A 20,371-nucleotide genomic window follows, 5' to 3' on the forward strand; every position below is an offset into this window, starting at 1 on the left:
AGTTAAGCCGTCGATTTTATGGACCTTTTAAAGTCATTGCTCGTATTGGTAAGGTCGCCTATCGTTTGGAGTTATCGGTCGGCTCTCGTATACATCCGGTTTTTCATGTTTCCCTGTTGCAACCTTGCAAGGGTAATTGGGCTGCGAATTTTGCACCCCTGCCACCTTCCTTGCTTGACTCTACTTTTACTGGCCTTGAGGACAAGCCCAATTTTGAAGGGGAGGATATTGTTACGACCGAAACTCGGGAAACAGGCCCGTTTGCAGCCGAACAGCCCCCGTTTGCAGCCGAACAACCCGCGCCTAACCGGTCCGCGAGAATAATTAAAAAGCCAGCTCGTTATATTCAAGATTGAAGATAAGGATGGAATCTTTGAAGAATTATCATATCTTTTAATTATCTTTAAACTTAGATTTTGAGTTTGATTATGATTGTTTGTTTTATCTTTATCGTCTTCTGTTTCTTTTATATATATTGTTCAAACTTTTAGTATTAATCAAGAATTATTATTTGGTTTCTTCATCCTCCTTTTATTGTTCTTGGGAGATTTACGGTTATCTCGAAGAATCGTAACATTTGTATTTTGGGATTTTTAAGGTTGGCAAAAGGGAATTGTGTTTCGTCAAAGTGCACATGACGACAAATAATAATTTTGTGTGTAGACAAGTCTAAGCACTTATACCCGCGATGTTGTGTGGGGTAGCCAAGAAAGACACATGGGGTAGAGCGAGGTTGTAGTTTATGGATTTGTGTGTGGGAAAGAGAGGATAACAAAGACAACCGAACACCCGAAGATGGTCCTATGCCGGGGTACGATTATAAAGTAGTTGGGTCGGAGTTTTAAGGTGACGGGTTTTGCAAGGTAGAATATTGAGAAGGTAAGTGGCGGTTTCTAAGGCATGGTGCCAGTAATTGTAATTGTTGGGTAGGTGAGATTGGGTAAGTAATGTGCGGATGATGTTATTGATAGACCGGATAGCGGATAGTACGTTCGGCTTTGTCATTTTGAGAAGATGTGTGGGGACATGAGAAACGGAAAAGCATACCATTTTGTTTGCAAAATTGTTGGAAAGCGGCATTGGCATATTCTTTTCCATTATCACACTGAAATTGTTTAATTTGGCGATTAAATTATGTGTTGACTAATTTGGAAAATTGACAAAAAATTGAATAGACATTAGATTTATTGCTGATGGAATATGTCTATAAAAAAATGGTATAATCGTCAATGAATAGTAGGTAATACCGGTGACCCCCAGTGCTAAGTATAGGGGATGCCCATAGATCACTATGAACAATGTCAAATGGCATATAATGTAGAAGAATTAATAAAAGGTAATCGACTGAATTTTCCAAACACACATGACTGAAAAAGTTTATTATGTAGTTTCCCAAAGTTAATAAAACTAGAGTTTTTAAGCGAAGGTAATAAATTCGGTCCCAGGTGACCTAATCGTTGATGCCATAGATCTTGAGAAATAGCAGCAAACGTTGATAAAGAACGAATCTTAGATAGTAGTTGAGGGGTTAGGGGGTAGAGATCACCAGAGTTATTGCTGCGTAGGATACGAGCCTTGGTCTTGAGATCCTTCACAAGAAAACCAAAATGATCAAATTTAATCGAGATTTGGTTATCCGTTGTGAGACGGCGAACCGACAAAAGGTTTTTGATTATGTGAGAGGCTAACAAAACATTATTAAGTTTTAATGGTGGGTAAGGTGCGGGCAAGGTTTAATTGCTGTATCCACTAACCTGAATGGTTTGACCATTACCAACGATAATATTTTGTGAATTGCCCGTATTAAAATAAGACGTGAAGCTACCTGGATTATTGGTCATATGATTCGTTGCCCCAGTGTCCATGTACCATGGTGTCTCTAGTGGGTATAGTGATATCGTGTGAGTGCTTGAGCGATGTCGGTTGGAGTGTCTCCAGCAGCAAAGGACTGTGCATAGGACTGTGCAGGTCTGGGTCCTAGTACACCTTGGTTTTGAGATGGTGGCCTGCTTGTTGTTGGGTAAGGACAAGGTGGCTGTGAAGGCCACCGTGACCAAGTTGGCCACTGTGGTGGGTTCATATACGAACAAGGCGCGTAACACATGGGCGGATGAGATGGTGTAGAAAACCCCCGTCCACGTCCATACGTGGTGCGACCACGACTGCGTCCCCGGGCTCGACCACGTCCACGTCCAGTTTCGGATGATGGCTGGTCCGAGCGGTAATCGGTGTTGGTATGAGAGGGAGCGGTCTGCTCAGTTTTAGAGGCAGAAGTTTGAAGGGCAGTTGCGGCGGCTTTCGATGCGTGCATGGAGTGGGCTGCTTTCCTTGATTCTTCCCTGCATAATTTTGATCGAACCAAGTTGAAATCCGGCAGCGGTGCTGTGTCTTTGATGAGAATAGCCGAGGTCTCATATTGTTCTGTTAACCTGGATAACAACTGAAGAACCAGTTGGTGGTTTGAGAGAGGTGCATCAACGTTGGTCAACTGATCCGATAGAACCTTAACCTCCTGGTAATATGCTTCCATATTAGGGAAATTCTCCAACCAGGTATTAGTAAGTTTTTGTTGAAGCTGTATTGCTCGAGAGGATTTATTATCCTGAAACAAGTTTTCGAGAGCAATCCAGGCATCAAATGCTGTGGTTTTTCATTTAAGAATCGTTTGCAGCAGGTCAGTGGATATAGTACCGTATATCCACTGTAAGGCAATCGCGTCCAGCCGGTTCCATAGTTCATCGGTGCTGGAGCTGGTGCCTTTATCAGCGACTTTATCGCCAGTGATGGGTGCAGGCGGCTTAGGTTGGAGATGGTCTTGTACCTGAAACGCGGTACAGTGGATGAAGAACAGCTCTGACCATGTCACATACTGAGCGGTTTCGTTGTCAAGAGTGATTGGGATGAAGTTTCTGATGTTGGAGACAGTGACGGCTGGATGGATTTTAGAGTCCATCGTGGTTGAGTATTAGTAGCAAAGAGAAGAGAGCAGGGAAACTGACGGAGAAGAGGGCAGGAGAGAAAAAAAAATTAGCAACTAGGGTTTGGAAGAACTAGGCTGTGATACCATGAAGGAACATGATCCCAGGCTCCCGCAATCTCATTAGAATAAATCCCTTTATATAGGGCCAAGTACAATCTTTTAATAATATACAAATATTTGCACAATCATGATCACGTATATCTTCCTAATATATAATATATTCTATTACAGTTTGTATTATCTCTGAGGGTAGGGATTGTTAATTAAATATAAAACTCAATGATTCAAAATATTAAATCAGTTTCTTATTTTCTTGATCTTTACGGGTTAAAAGTGTGCTGGAGGATGATAATGTGAGTTTGGGAGGTGACTCAATGCAGGAAGACGGAGATCGTGACGCTGATGACGAGGTGAAACACCAACTATATAATTAATTTTCGTTTTAAGCTTTATGCGCGCGCGCACACACATGCTTACTTTTATAAGCTTTATACTTGCTTGGGTAACATATACACGTGATTTCAGGCCAGCATATCTGATGATGAGTGCATAGTTGCACCTATAGGTAATTTACATCTCAGTGAAACTTTATTGACCTACTCATTCTATTATCATCTTTAGAAATTCAAACTTTCTAACTGCTATAATTTTGTTGCCATATAAGCAAAAAGAGAAACAAGGTGATTCTATGGCTGATGAAGGTGGTTACTATGATCAACCTTGTTTTATATAGGGTAAAGTTAAAATGAAAACTCACTTGAGTTGTGAAAACCCGCGAAAACCCTATGTAACATCGTTTTTTTTGTTACATGTAATATATGTTGTAACATTTAATACAAAACATCGAAACATCAAAAAAAAAAATGTTTTGCTATTTTTTAACATTTTTTTACTAATTTTTATATATGTTTTCAGGAGAGAGAAAAAATTATATTTATATTTACATTTTTTATTCACTTTAATTGTGGACCACAAGATTTAAACATTAATTAAAAACATGTGGATGAGAATGAGTTTCTAGAGTTTTCACAACTCAAGTAGGTTTTCATTTTATATTTAGCCTATCTACCTATATAATAAAATAGTGGATCCTTTCACCAAATTTACTCTAAAATGCCACATGGCATTCACAAAAGCTCATTTGTCGACATGGCAATTTACAAGTTCATCCTTTATTTTGAAAGCTGAATTGTACGTCCATGGGATCCGTTTTTCACAATATGGGTTATAATAGTTGATTTTAACCCTAAACAATTAAATGGATCCTTTATATTCAATTCTGTCTCTTCATTATCAATTCTTTCTATACACTTATCGGAACCCTAGAAATCTCACCATTTTAATCAGCAGCATAATTCCACACAAACCCTATCCCCTTTCTCTCCATCACGAATCCTCTTAGTCGCCGGCGTCTCTTCTCAAATCATCAATTGAGCGGTTATACAAGGTATTGTATGATTTTTGTATTACTTTATACCTTTCTAACATATACCTCAAATCTCAAACAAAACCATAGTTTTTGTTAACAGGTTCGTTTCTAACCATTCATCATGTGTTTGTCTTGAATATATTAACCTAAATTTTGGATTGGTTATCGAATTTGGTTATTTAGGCTTTTATTTAGGGTTACAAACGTTTATTATACTGAAATCTCTTAATATGTTTTTTAATGTCAAATTTGTTTTTTTAGCAGACTTGGAGGATAAGACAATCACAAACTATGCATTGATAATCGTAGGTTTTACTTCACTTATTTAAATTATTCAAATGATTCATAGGTTGATGTCTTACTTATGGTTTTTTTTTTAAGCATAATCTTTAGAGTCATATAGTGGTTGGACCAAATTGAGTATATGTCCTGGTAGAAATCAAAGTTTGTGAAGTCTGATAAGATAGTGATATTATATATTCAAAATCTGGTCTATTTGTCTTTAGCTCATATGGCTTATGCTAACTGCCATTTGTATATATATGATTTAGGGTATATGAATGAGAAAAGATGCTCAAGAAGACAGGTTTACATTTTTTTGTGGTCAAAGTTGACCAACAAGTTAGATATTAATTTGCGACAATAATCAAGTTTGTGTTTCATAAAATTTATTGTTTTATGTTTTTATATATAGGAAGAAATGACATGACGTTATTGTATATTTCACATTTGAATCCTAACCGAACAACCCAGGTCTATCTATATCAGATTTTAAGGATTTTCAATTGAATAACCAATGCATGTAACCCAATAATTGAAGAACACAGGTTTGTATTTGATTGCTTTTGGCAGAGAGATGTTTGTTCCTTATTATTTTATATCTATTAACTTTGATTCTGCTTCAATGATCTCTTTTGTGATTCGTAATCCCTAAGTTAATTCTGCTTCAATTGTAATAAATATTTAAGTTTGTATATTATTGTAATTATTAATTTTATTATAGTCTGTTATATATTTGTTCTTTAGAAATTACCCTTTGCTAATGGTTACTTGGAAGCTATCAGTAATTGCACCTGCGTTAGTCCTAATCTTATCATTTTCTATTCTTATTACATATTGTCCTTTTCTACTATTTTTTTTAAAAAATTAAGTGTATGGTATTATATGTTGCTATTTTTTGTTAATTCCAGCATGTGCCTCGAATTAGATGAAGTTTGCAAGGAGATTTCCTGACTAGATTATGCTCAAAGCAGTTGCTCCTTTGGCTTCCCAACCTGATGTTGATAGGGTTTAGCAAACTGAAAACACTTCTGTTTCAATTTAACATATTTCATGATTTTATAATCCAGAAAGACATTCAGATGGGATGATAACGATTATGATGTTATGTTCTTAAACAGACTGCATTCATTGGAAGCAGTGCAATAGGAATTAAGATTATGACTGTCGCTGCTCACAACATTAAGGTATTCCTATTATTGATGGAGTTTGAGAATAACTGTGAATTCAACTCTCTTACATGGTGCGTTTATATGTCTGTATGGTATCCTGTTACATTGAGCTTGATGGAAATAGTCCGGTGTTAAGCATCCGTTGAGAGTTTCTGGTTCTTGACTTTTTGTAGTCCACTTTGACTTTCAAGATCTTACACGGTTAACCAACATTATTATAAATCCTTCAATTTTCGTGAAAAATCTAAGTATTATTTTTCGAATTTATATATTTCACTAATGAAAAATTGAAACATCTCAGAAAACCCATATTCGACAATCTTAAAGTAGTAAGTTTGACCATAAAAGTCCAAATAAAAACTAACCACAATCTTTATGTTGAGCAGATCTGCATATATGGGTTCATTGCTTAACTTGATTTTTTAGTTGGTCAAATTTCAGTTTTATAATCAAACTAAATAGAAAAATAGCATATGAATTTTCTGCAATTTTATTCCATTAGGAACCTTACAATTAGTAGGCTCCTAAAATAGATTTTGCATTTTATTAATTTAAGTATTTTTTTTTTCAGTGTAGGTTTGTGTTTCTGTCATTGAATTTGGATTATATGATGTCATTGGTGCAACTCTGCACGATAGCTTTGTAAATCCAACACAAATATTGCATTGTTTTAAAGATATTATGATGAAAAATTGGAAAATATGGAATTGTTTCTTTTGATTTATTCTAAAAAACAACTGATATATTTCTTGAAGGTATATGGATTTTTGGATGCTTATGTTTTCTTTTTAGTGTTGCAAAGCCAAAGGCGGGAGTGGAGGTGGCAGCTAGTTCAAGAACACAAGCAGTTGACTTGGAACAGAAGACGATTATGAGGTAAATGTTATAAATTTTTAAACTTTTTTGTTGAAGTGAACTCGGTTTTGTATACAACATTTGTTATACGGGTTTTTGTTCCCATTTATTACTCTCTATTTTTAAATTTTAGTGCCAATAATCGAAACTATTTGTAATCATTTATATTATTATATTTATTTTTCACATTTGTTTTTGTTTTGTAACCACCCGTGTATCACACGGGTTCTAACCTAGTATATATATATATATATATTGTTTGATTTAATTATAAAATAAACTGAGGCCAATTATGCCATTTCAAATAAGCAGATGATGCTCAGGATCCAGCTGAAGATGAAGAGCAACTAAACCGTGTGAGGGTGAGGGATTGCATCAAATCCTATCGTCAAGAAAATGTTGATGTCACTGATGTTCTCTCCAATTTCCCTGATATCTCGTCGGTAGATGGTAACTTTCTTGTGGCACTAATTACTAATATCAACCATATTTTTTCTTAATTGATTTTAATCATGCAACAATGGCATAATCTTCTGTAATGCATTTGTAGGGTTTGCTTGAAGGTGTAACCGAAGGCGTTCTAGTGAAGACTGGAAATGTAAGTTTCACCATCACGAAGCCAAGGGTCATCTAGCACTTATATCACTTCATGTTCCAATACCTTTGTAATCACTAGTCATATCTAATTATTTTATAACTTTTAATTATAGAATTCTGAGTATGAATTTGATGCTGTGAAAGAGGAAGCTGATGCCTGCGTGGCACCTGGAAAGAAAAGTCTACCCACCACCGGTGAAGATCATATCTACATGAAAGTAAGCTCGTTTTCAAAATCTATTTTTTTAACGCTCATTTTATTTAAAACTATAGTTGTAATTTTACAAAAATGCCATTCATTTCAGGCCCTCTATCATAAGCTTCAAAGCAAGCTTGGTGGTGAAGCTAACCAGGTTATTGTGCGCGAGTTAATGGATAAAGTGACTAAAGAAGGTTATACTGAATCATCAAACAATCGTAGGCTAGGTATACACTTCTAATTTTACAAAATGGCATTTTTTAAGTGCTTTGGTTGATGGTGAAAGTGGCTGCAGACGATGAAGAAGTGTTTGCAGATGATGCAACCGATGATGGGGAGGATTCTATTGATGAAGGAGAGGATACAGATGAAGATGCAGATTCGGGTGAAGAGGATCAAGAGCGCGTCGGTTGGGTACGTACACACCTTTTTAAAGTTTAAAGGCATATAATTTTAGTTTATAATTATCCTAATATTATTCTGAATCTTTTGTATTTTTAGGGTAACAAAAGAACGTTTAAAGTGGTGATAGTCGGTGAAAGAGGATGCGGTGCACACTATTTTAAAAACATATAATTTTAGTTTATAATTATCCATATATATATATATATATATATATATATATATATATAGGGTAAGGATCCTAAGAGAATCATTGGCAAATTGAGAACTTTGAGAATCATTTTGGATCACTAAAAAAACCCTCTAAAAAAATATTAAAAAAATTATAAAACAAACAAAACCGAAAATTTTAAAAAAGTAAAAAAACCAAAATTCTTATATTTCATTCCGGTTTCATTAAAAAAAACCGAAATTTTTTTTTTCTTTTTAATTCGTATTATACCTATACACATATGTATACTTTCATTTAATCTCTAGTTACGTAATATACACATATGTACATTATCATTTACCTTAATTTATACATATGTGTATAGAAAAAAACATGTATGTACATATTATACATATATGTATAATAAAAAAAACGATTTTTTTTTCTTTTTAATTCGTATTATACCTATACACATATTTATACTTTCATTTAATCTCTAGTTATGTAATGTACACATATGTACATTATCATTTACCTTAAATTATACATATGTATATAGGAAAAAAACATGTGTGTACATATATGTATATGTGTATATGTATAATTTAGCTAAACCGAGAATTTTTTTTTAGAAACCGGGATGATAAATAAGAACTTTGGTTTTTTTACTTTTTTTATTTTTGTGTTTTTTTTTGTTTTATTATTTTTTTTATTTTTGGGTTTTTTTGTGGTTCAAAATGGTTCTCATAGTTCTCAATTCTCAAAAAGTTCTCACATGATCCTGATCCTATATATATATTTTGTAGGCAAGACTACATTTGTTGAGAGATACCTTAATGCTGTAGTTCACGACATGAAGGTCTGTGGGCATGCAACACTCCGTACGATGGGCTTCCACACAAACAGGGGCTTATATAACTTTGAGTGTGTTGATGAATGGCGCAGGGAACATTGATAAACTTTTGTATGTGACTTCACCTCATGATCCATTATTTATTTGGCATTTTAAAGTAACTTTTACTTAGTGTGTTCTCCTTTCTTTACATTTTGTTAGAGCATCTACACCCATAAACCAATTCAAACCTCCACCTCATCGCCATATCATACTCTAATCATTTATTTAAAAAAACCTCACTTTTTACTCCATCCATAAACCAATAAAAACCTCCATCTCATCTTCAACATCATTACCTACTTTTACTACTGTATAATATATATATTATATATATATATGATTTGTGTGTAGTGGTTATGATGGGGCCACTACAAACCCACCTTTCAAACGTTTGAGATTACAAACAAAAACCTCCACAAATGTTTGTCTCTACCCATAAACTTTGTTTGCACCATTCCATGTCAACAAAAACCTTTACAAACACAATGGTGGAGATGCTCTTATTGTTTATTGTAACATTCGTTACTTTTCAAACCTGAAAAACCCGATCCATTTTGAAATTTTTGGTTTTTGTTTATATATATATATATATACATATATATATATATAGGGGAGCTTTCAATGAGAACCCCTTTGAGTTTTAAGAACCCAAAAGAACTCAGCGTAACGATTTTTTTTCAAATTTTTTTTACACATGCGTAATATATGTAAGTTACATACACGTAAAAAAATTACAGAATTTTTTACGCACCGAGCCGACTTTTTACACATGTGTAACGGACGTAAAAGTTAGTGTAACCACTTACATTTTTATTCTCTCTCCTACTTTGACTTTTTTGTCATATTTAATCTCAACCACATATTCCAAACTACCTAATTAAATGTGTGGCCTAGAATGAAGTTCTTAAGTTCTTACATCTCAACATGGTTCTCAAAATATTCTTCCCCTATATATATATATATATATATATATATATTATTAATATCTCAAGTTTCGTTTAATGTATTTTACATTCGTTAATCATCATTAATAAAGCATTTCTGACAAATTTAACGTTATTACTCGTTCGTTTTATATTACTTTCGATCAACTATTAACACCTCCAGGTTGTAACATTTGGTATAATATAACCCAAATTATATATATACTTTTAATCAAGTTTATAACCATTCAATAGTTCAAGGTTCATGTTGTAAATATAGTTTAATAAATGTTTGTATATAACTTTAAAGTTGAGGGGCCTAACCTGTAAATTAGTAAAAGTATAATAAATCAACCCCAACCCATCCCCCGTTCCCGTTTTCCCGGCCAAAGCCGCCGGCGATGGCTGCTACTATTCGGGCCACCTTAAATCTCCGCTAATCCCGTTCCTTTTACCCCTATAAGTTGCTTAACGACTTTTGACTTCAAGATTTCAAGCTAACTCATATACTAATTGTATCTTAACGTCCTAATAACGTCAATGGATCCCGTAATCTTCGCCGGAAAACGGCCATACCCAATTAATCACCATTAACGAGTATTACTCCAATTAAAAGTATAAATAAGGACCAAAGCTTAATATAAACTCGCTACAATCATCATTCTAATCTATTATCCTCTCAATAATCCATAATCTTTCATCCCATCTCGTTTATCCGGCAGCTATGGTTCGTCATCAAAGAATCACTCTTACATGTAATTTAAACATGCATTTGATTAGCTTTTAGCCTTAATCCAAAACCCCTAACACGAATTCTACAAACATAGATCAGATTAACAGAATAAGAAACCTAGGGTTTCAATGGGGAAGATGAACTCTTGAATCTTAATATATATTAATCTGTTTCTGGATCCTTATCAACTACCCAAACTGGTCTGGTGGTTATGTGTTGTGTGTGTGGTCGTAAAGACCATGGTTCGAACCCGGGTCAGGCTGGTTTTGGGTATATATTTTTTAAAAACAATTTTCTTTAATTGTATAAATCAATTTAAATTTGTTTAAAATCATTACAAATCATAATAAATTAAATATAATTATTTTTAACTTAAATAATTTTTTTTTATAAGTTTTAATTTATCACTTTCAAATAAAACCCAACTTCCACACTCGTTAAAAACTAATTTATGTTTCCGACTTTAAAATATTAGTTTGTTAACTTTAAACCCGTTAATATAATATTATTATTGCATTCGTTAATCTTTATAATACACCACCGTAATCGTGTTCGAGATAATTTTGACCGGTAAAGTTCGTATTCCATAAATATTAAAGTTCTCTTATTAATAATAAATTATCAATTAAATAATAAAAATTTAAATAATATATTTCGTTAAATCATTAAAATTAGTTTATAGCATGATTCGTTAGTTTTAACACGCCAACTTTAACTGGCTAATTTTATTTCGTTCGTTAAAATTAAATTTGTTAGTTTTAATTCGTTAAACTTTGATTCGGTAATGTTAATTAGTTCAACTATAATTCGTTAAACCTTAATCCATTAATTAGCCTTAATCCATTAGCACAATTATTGTCCGAGATAAAAAAAATGCATGCCTTGTAAATAACTTAAGTCTCATAATAGCGTTAGTTATAATATTAAAATAATTCATTAAAATGCCGGTAAAATTCAAATATAAGATTATAATGCCAAAAATGCCTTAAAATGACGCAATACTCCTAAAACCAAATTAATAATCAACTTTAATAATCCCATGAGTTTGCTCTTTAAATATTCGTATTTATTTTACTTATAGTTCGAGAAGTTCAATCGTTTTGGATTCTTTAAAGTACTTTCGGTTGCTTCGGTTTCGTTATTGTGCTTACGGCTTTTATTGCAAGCTTGTCTTCGATTTCGAGATGAGTTTTCTCACACCCCCTTTTTAAACGTTTTCATATTTTGGGGGTAGTATATGTATCCTATCAAACCTCAAGAGTTAAAATTTTGCTTACAAACTACAATTCATATCATGGACTTGTGTGCTTACTTGCTTATTTGTTATATACGTGAATTTCAAGTGGTTGCCTCAATAAGTATGATCATACGCCCCCCCCCCCCCCTTTGCACTCAGGTCCATTTATATCGAGTGGAAAAGGGACCTCATATCCGAGTATGTTGGTAGCCCCAACTGGAAAGGACCTTCGTTTGTTCTTTACACTCAGGTCCATTGCATCGAGTGTAAAGAACCCTTATGTGCTCATTTCACAAGTTTCATGGAATTGTATGATTTTTACGTATTATATCAAATTGTGGGATTCTCACCAGCTATGTTCATAGCTGACTTTATTTTATACATATGCTACAGGTATAGCGATACGAGGATGAAGGTTAGAAGACACATAGCATGCTTATAAGATATTTAAAGAACAACTTATTGTTTCATTTATTTATTTGTTTATAACTTGTATTATTTGATAAATTTGTGTTACATGATGATTTAAATGAAATAATGTTATTATGGTCACCTAATAATGTCACGTGTGTTTGAGCAATCTGTACGTCACATTCAGGCGTTTCCGCTTTAGCCGGGGTGTTACATTTATGATTGCAGAGTCGGCGCTCACTGTGCAAATATCATGTTTGATGTTACTGATATTGATTCTTTTGCAAACCTCCAAAAATGGCTTAATATTTTAGGGAGGTTGGTTCAAATAAAATGAGTATTCTTTTACATGCACTTTCGGGTTATTCCTTTTTCATATAATATAGTATAATATATATATATATATATATATATATATATATATATATATATATATATATGTATATGTTGAATGTAGGTTAAGCAATGGACATATGCCAATTGCGATATGTGGGAACAAGGTTGATTTAATCAACAGTAGAGTAGTCGGACCAAAAATGCTGGCTCAAACAATATACCGTATTGTTCGGTGCAGCCGCACATCCAAAAACGGACCCCTTTTCTGGGACTTCGGCATTTATTTTGAAGTTAGCGGGCGCAGCAACTACCAATGGGAAAGGCCATTTCTGTTCTTTTAATAGTGGCTTTTGTATAGCTTTTTTTTTTGTAAGAAGATGGGTCACTTTTTATATTAAAATGAATACAAATAATAACGATACTCTCATTATTAACATGAGAAAATAAGTAGTACAAATATCGTAATACAAAATAAAATAAACAATGGAAAACATAACAAATATGTTAAATGATTAAACTCAAGAACTTCAAATGATAAAGTCTTCAACTTGTTATTCAGCAACATCTTCTTATAATCTCACTGACAATAACTTAAAACAATTATTCCAGTTTTTACCACAACGGCGGCTTCTAGTAGTCTCTTTGGCTGTAAGAATGAACAAAACAAAAGTTGACGGTTGAGGCTGAGGCACGTGTTCAACACACTTCCCTTAAAACAGATTTCGTGCCTCTACATAAGACAACGCGTCTGTCTCCCAGGGTACAACGGCCGAAGCAGTTTGTACTGCCGGAGATGTCCACGCGCCCGAGGTTACATCAGGTAAATTATAGTTTTAGGACTTGTGGAAAAATAAAAGAATGAAAAGGTAGATTAATCGAATAGAGAAACTCATCTCTATAGGTTCTCAACATATGGGTCTTCAAGACTTTCTTCTTCACCAAGAACTCTTCATGTATGCATACATTTTTTCTTGTATTTTCAAGCTTATATTTTTTCTAGCATTATAAAAAATGAGGCACTTAACCTATTATGTATAAGAGTTATGGATGATGAATAATCTCACTTAATTAGAGACATAAAGTCTAATAAAAACTAATCAAGTTCATAAAGAGCTCTACTCAAGAGTTTTTCACCATATGAAGATTTTAATATTAATATAAATTCTCATAAATCAAACAAGTGGCATGAAGAATTTAATATTAATAATTTAAAAAATACAATTCACATTATCCAATTTTCCAACATTTTTCTCTCCTACAATTTTGTACGGCTACAATGTACTTTTTTTAAGGTTTGACTTATCTGATTTAATTATATTTGCAGGAATGATGAAAGGGTTTCTTTGGTCGCTCGACTCCCGCTAGCTCCTCCGGAGGTTAACATTGACCTCGGTGTGCAACAAAGGTAAGTAGTGTACTCTTTGAATAAATTATAGTGCAAAAGGTTTTCATCGTCACATGTTTTCATCTCATTCCTTTTCATTGATCAAATGCAGGCTTATGGCCACGTTTATGGAGCATTTGCATCGAAGAAGGCGGTAAGGTTGTTATAATCCAATGTAAGGAAACGAACGTCTGTCTTGTTTGTTTTGTTGGATTCTACTTGCATTTGGATTTTTATTCCTTATATCATGCCAACCACGGATTTAATGAATTTGGATCTGGACTCACAAGTCAAGTATTTGACTTTTTTCAATGTTAACCCCAAATCCCTTTTAGCAGTAAGACCAGGTATCATATTACTGAAACAACAATAATTTGTTTATGACGATTTGAGTTTGATTTTGATTTTGAATTTGGGGAAACGAAAAGGATGGAGATGAAAACCTGTGAGTTGGAAATATTATGTAAAATGATTTAAAGTTAATGGAACAGTCATGAACTTAGCTTTATAATAATAGGGGAAGAAGTGCATTTTAGTCTTAACATTAATATGAGAACGTAGGAAATAATACCAATTTATACAAAAATGAGAACGTAAAAAACAATATCAACTACAATACTGATATACATAAACAATTATTTACAATAACAAACAAAAAAAACCTAAAAATTACAACAAAAGAATCAAAGTCAAGAAGAAAATAATACTGGCAAATACTTATATCAGCAAAAGAAAAAATCTAATAATAAAAACAAAATAAAATAAGCAAATACTTATAACGTCTCATAATCGAAAATTAGCAAATACGAACAAAAAATAACAGCAAACACTTATAAAAATAAACCTAATAATAATAGCAAATTGGTTCTCACTCTTTTCATGTTAAAAATAAAATGTATTTGATCATGTTTCTATAATAATATACAATTGTTCGCATATATAACTTACCACAGCATTTTTAAGGTCTTTTTTCCAAACACAGATTTTAATAACGATTGTCTCACAAATATCGAAGAAATGTATTATAGTAGACTAAGGTGGTGTTTGTTTTTTTACAAAAGATCTTTCTGGCATCTTTTGTCTGCAGCACGCAGACCACGCACAGACATTACCCTCTGCAGACTGTTTGTTTTTTCGAAGACGTTTCATTAAAAAAGGTCTGCGTGCCCTCTTCTTGGTGCAGACTTGGACCATAGTCTTCCAACCTCTTCTAAACTCATTATTTCCATCAGATATCAATTAAGTTATTAAGTTTTTGTTAATTGAATTCTTATTAATTGATTTGTTCAATTGAGTTGTTAATTGATTAGTTTTTTTTTGTTTTTTGGTTCAATTATAATTTTGCATAATTGTTCAAGTATTATTAGTTTTTGAGGAAAAAACATTCACGTGGAAAATTGTTAATGTAAGTTTTATAATTTGCTAGTTCAAAGGTATAAAATTTGGATTTATATTTTTTTAATTGTTGCTGGATAATTTGTGTTTTTGGTATAGAGCTTATATTGAAAGTTTTAGCAGCCTGCAGACGTTAAAAAACAAACAGTCTTCTTCTTGCAGAGTGCAGAGATTTGGTCCACCTCTTCTGTTACAGATGTCTGTAGATGTGGTCCGCAGATGTGGTCCACCTCTTCTGTTACAGATGTCTGCAGATGTGGTCAGCAAAAACTTTTAACCAAGGTCGGCGGACGGTGGGCCCATATATACTACAATCATGCATTCGAACTTGTAGTCTTAAAATACAGAATCCGCATTGATCGATCGCAGGCTATTGTAAATAGGCCTGTAAACGAGCCGAACATTCAGTGAACATTTGTGAACCGTTCGGCGGGAAGTTCGTGTATGTTAGTTTATTTAATAAACGAACGAACATGAACAAAAAAATTGTGTTCGTTTAATTAAACGAACGAACATGAACACATGTTCCGTTCGTTTATTTATGTTCATGAACATTCGTTTATGCCTGTTTATTTATGTTATTTTATGTAATGATAGAAAATAATTAAATATTATATGGATAGGTCATCTGTTTAAAGGTTTTATATTTGTTAATTTGTGTTCATTTTAAGTGTTTTCATTTAAGTTTGTTTATATTTGTGTTTATTTACTTTTGTTCATACATGTTCGTTTATCTTTGTTCAGTTATGTTCGTTTAGATTTTAAACAAACGAACACAAATGTCCATTTTTAAATAAATGAACATGAACATAAATATTTGTTCGATTAAGTGTCTGTGTTCTTTTAAAGTTAAATGAACGAACATGAACACACCCTTGTTCATGTTCATTTGATTCGTTTACAGGCTTTTATAATTCAGATTGATGAATACATCAATCTCAATTTCTAGGCTCTGCCGATTTTATTTGTGTTCGTTTGTGTTCGTGAACCTTATTGAACGAACACGAACATAAAATCTCGTTCAGTAAGTGTTCGTGAACACATTATTTTCTTAACGAACGAACATGAACAAGGCCTTGTTCGTGTTCGTTCGGTTCGTTACAGCCCTAATTGTAAACCCTAATGTAATCAAGAGAATGGTAAGTATCGCACGTACGTTTGAATCGAAGAATTTATTCTTAAATTTAAATTGCATGTACTTTTACATATTTAAGTTGTAATTAAGGGCATGTTTTGCTTATTTAACTTATAAACTTTTTGAAAATTAATAAGGTGTTTGGGATTGTTTATATTGTAAGAGAAAAAATTCCATAAGTTACACTTTTGTAACTTATTAACTTAATGAAAAGTTATAAGAAGGTAAAATAAGGAATCCTAAACACCCCCTAATTCTTATAGTTGATTAATAATATTTCAGCTTCTTCTACCTCTACTAAGGACAGCAAAGGGCCATCCTATGGTATATATGATCTCTCTCACTCACTGATTCATTCGATTTATATATTTTTTATCCATGGATTTATGCGTTATATATGTTATCCATGGGTGATCAAAGACCGTTGAAACCCACTAAACTTGGAAATTCGGGTTTCACTTTTTGGTTTACAGCTTATAAAACCGGGCTCCACAATTTGTAAAATATTTTCATAAACCAGGGTGGCCGAGCTCAAAATTTTCGGACGCGAACGGGTAACTTTACACTACGTACAATTTTTTTTTGAATGAAAACGCATAAAGTTACACTGCTGGGAAAGAAAACGAGGTTGGATTGAGCCACCTTGGACCACAATACAAGCTTCGCCCTTGCATGGAGTAGTCCTATTTTTCTCGTTTTGTACTACATGCAACGTCAGCTTTTTCTACTACTTTTTTCTAGTTTGTTTCCATTTTGTCTCAAACTAGAAAAGTGTCGTCCTATTTTGTTTTAGTTTTAAAACACACAAAAAAAACTAATTATTTTTAAATCAAATTAATATCCAACAATATGTAAATTAAAAATAAATAATCAGTAGATTTAGAAATTAAAAACAAATATAAAATTACAATAAAAATATAACTAGTTATTTAAATGGTTCAACTAATACAATTGTAACGGTCGATTAAATGACCGTCGTAGTGAGTCCACCTCACACAAACACGTCCGAGGAAAACCGTGGATTAATCCCCAATTTCCATGAGAAAGAGCCGGGAGAAACCCTGGGTTGGTATGCCCGGCCGGCTCCGTTTTTATCCACCATTTCCCCAGCTTCTTCACGGGTCACCTCCACATGCTCTAACCGGACGGGTACACCAAACCTGTTGAAATATTATAAAATAAAAAAGTAATAAAATTTTAATCTATATGTTTTTTTTAAATTAAAATCTTTTTTTTCATATACAGGAATCCATCGAATTTTTAATTATGATACATATAAAAAAAAATATTGATTTCGTTCTATTAATTTCTTTTTTCTAATACTCAAAAGATAAAACGTCTCGTTTGCTTTAAAATCTTCGGTTCAGCCCAAAATTCTGTCAAAACTGGCTGAACTGGACCATGAATAACCACTGTTGTAGTGTTGTTATCTTGGCTTCAAAGGGTCAATTCATGATGTAACTTTGCAGGCAAATCTCAGTTGTTTGAATTATATATCTACTTTGGTATGAGCTGTAGTTTATGTTAGTTTACTTGTGAATTCGACAGCTGGTTGAATTCAAAAATGGGGAGAGATACAATGGGCATTTGGTTAACTGATGAACATTCATCTCCGTGAAGTTATATGCACCTCACCGGTTAGTATTAGCATCATATATATAATCTTTTTTTTGAAATTTAAACCTTGATTTCAGTTTCAGTCTCAGTTTTGTAATGATTATTTGTGTAGGACGGAAAGAAGTTTTGGCGGATGCCTGAATGCTACATTCGTAGTAATACAATCAAGTATCTTAGAGTTCCGGATGAGGTAAGTCGGTTGGATTATGTTATTATGTAAATGTTAATCATGTACATGGTATTTTGCATACATTTATGCACAAATATGTAATCACTTTTTTGTGTGTGTTATTTAATAACCAGGTTATTGATAAGATTCAAGACAAAAAGAGTCGTGCTGGTATAATAAAATCTTTCTTTAATTTCATTTTACATGATGATCAGAATTTCTGTTTACAAGTTATCATTTTCTTAATTTGTTTTCTTTGATTTTCCACACAAAGTTAGATGTACTTATGATTCCTTTTATTTATGTGCATTGCGTTTTTCAGACAGGAAACCACCTGTCCACGATGGAGGTGGTAGAGGGCAGGGCAGGGGCGGGGCAGGTGGCAGGACCGGTGGATACAGAGGTAGTTGGTTAAACATTTACTTTGTTATTTTTTTGTTTAATGATCCGGTTTTATCGTTTGAAGACGCGTCATTTCTATAGTATTTACCTTTGTGTTTGCATTGAGAATGCTTTTGTTCTTGTTACAGGTGGAGGGCGTGGGCGGTAGTAAAGATGCAGACCGGCCATGGGTTGCTCTAGCCACTTTTAGAATACGTATATGCAGTTCAATTCAGAAGTCATTTTAGTGGCGTGTACCCTCTTTTTTTGGCTTGGCAGCAAGTCTTGTTTATTATAGCTTTTGTGAAACTGATCTAAATATGGTTGAAAGATATCATTCTTTAAGTTGGACTAAAATGACTGCACCAAATGCCCATTGGCGCGCGCTGATATGTAGGGATGGATACTTGTTTTGTTGGGTGCGAGAACAATGATAAGAAAACTAGACCAATGTGAGGATGTATACCATCTGTTTGAAGTAAAATATGCAACTATAATATAATAAGAATTCATAAAGTTTTGAACATGAACACCTACATGCGTACTAAGAATCGGTCATTGGTTCCAAGATAACCATTCATCATGTTTTGCATTGGAGTTTTACTTGATCCAGCATGCATGTTGGATGCATAGTCAATCAAGTGGCTGACTTGAAAGACTTTCTTTCATGGGGGTCGGAAATCTATCGCTATATGTTGTTCGGGTTTTATTCACGTAATAAACAGCTAAAACCGAATTAAACCCAAATCAACCAACATTTTTCAACCTAACATATTTAAACTTAAAACACAAATTGGAACATTAAAAAAATTATATGATCCAGCTAATCACATAATCAAGCAAGTAATCACTAACATAATCATTAATCTCCCAAATAATCAAATATTAAAATACGGATGCATGTCAATCCTCCTCTGGGCTGGAAGATAAACATATTATTTTGGTCTTTTAAGCGCCAAGCCGTTATATCTCGTTCTAGTGCTGAAGTAAAATATCATGAAGGTATGTTGTTCTCAAGACATGTTCGATCAGTGTTCTACTTCTTGAGCTTCATTGACATTTACTTCGCGCATCTATTGTTATTGTGATCATGTTAATGTAGATCTCTGTCCACTAAACCCGATGCAAACTATTAATGCACCAAAAATCAATACAAATAAATTTACAAGCATTTTCAATGAAAACATTGGTTGGTTCTTTTAGTTTCCTCAAAGTAGCTTCAAAATATTATATTTGTTTTCTATATGATTAGGTTAGGTACCCGTGTCCTACACAAGGTGAACAACTTAAAAGAATGATAAGCAAAATTGAATATTACATTAATTAAGTGCAAAGTTAAACCGCAACTATAATCCACAAACTTAAAAATAAATCATAAATCTCTAAATATCTTTTTTCATACAACATTAGATGATATACTAAAAATATGGTATCAACTAAAGTAGAATAGTATTATGAGAACATAACCGGTACAATCGGAACAAAACGAACCTATCATCAGTGGAAGAAAGCTTTCAATTAGTCGAAGAATGTGCAGTAAAAGAGAATCGATGCAGTTTTGATTAACAATATATGGACAGAGAAAAAGAAGGCGGGTCGGGTTCAGTTAAAAATCCATGTGTTTTTAACAATGAACCCGTATAAGTTTTAAGATATATATATATATGTGTGATATAATTCATACTAGAGAA

At 33.3% G+C, this 20,371-nt stretch overlaps 1 pseudogene; it reads left to right on the forward strand.

The window, feature by feature from the left end:
- The first annotated feature begins 15,574 nt into the window (after positions 1–15,574).
- Positions 15,575–18,849, forward strand: LOC143625873 (sm-like protein LSM4; annotated as a pseudogene).
- Positions 18,850–20,371: the final 1,522 nt, after the last annotated feature.

Source organism: Bidens hawaiensis, unplaced genomic scaffold, assembly GCF_021521415.1.
Source record: "Bidens hawaiensis isolate Kalapana, Puna unplaced genomic scaffold, B.hawaiensis_p1.1 tig00004242_1, whole genome shotgun sequence".
Taxonomy (NCBI): Eukaryota; Viridiplantae; Streptophyta; class Magnoliopsida; order Asterales; family Asteraceae; genus Bidens; species Bidens hawaiensis.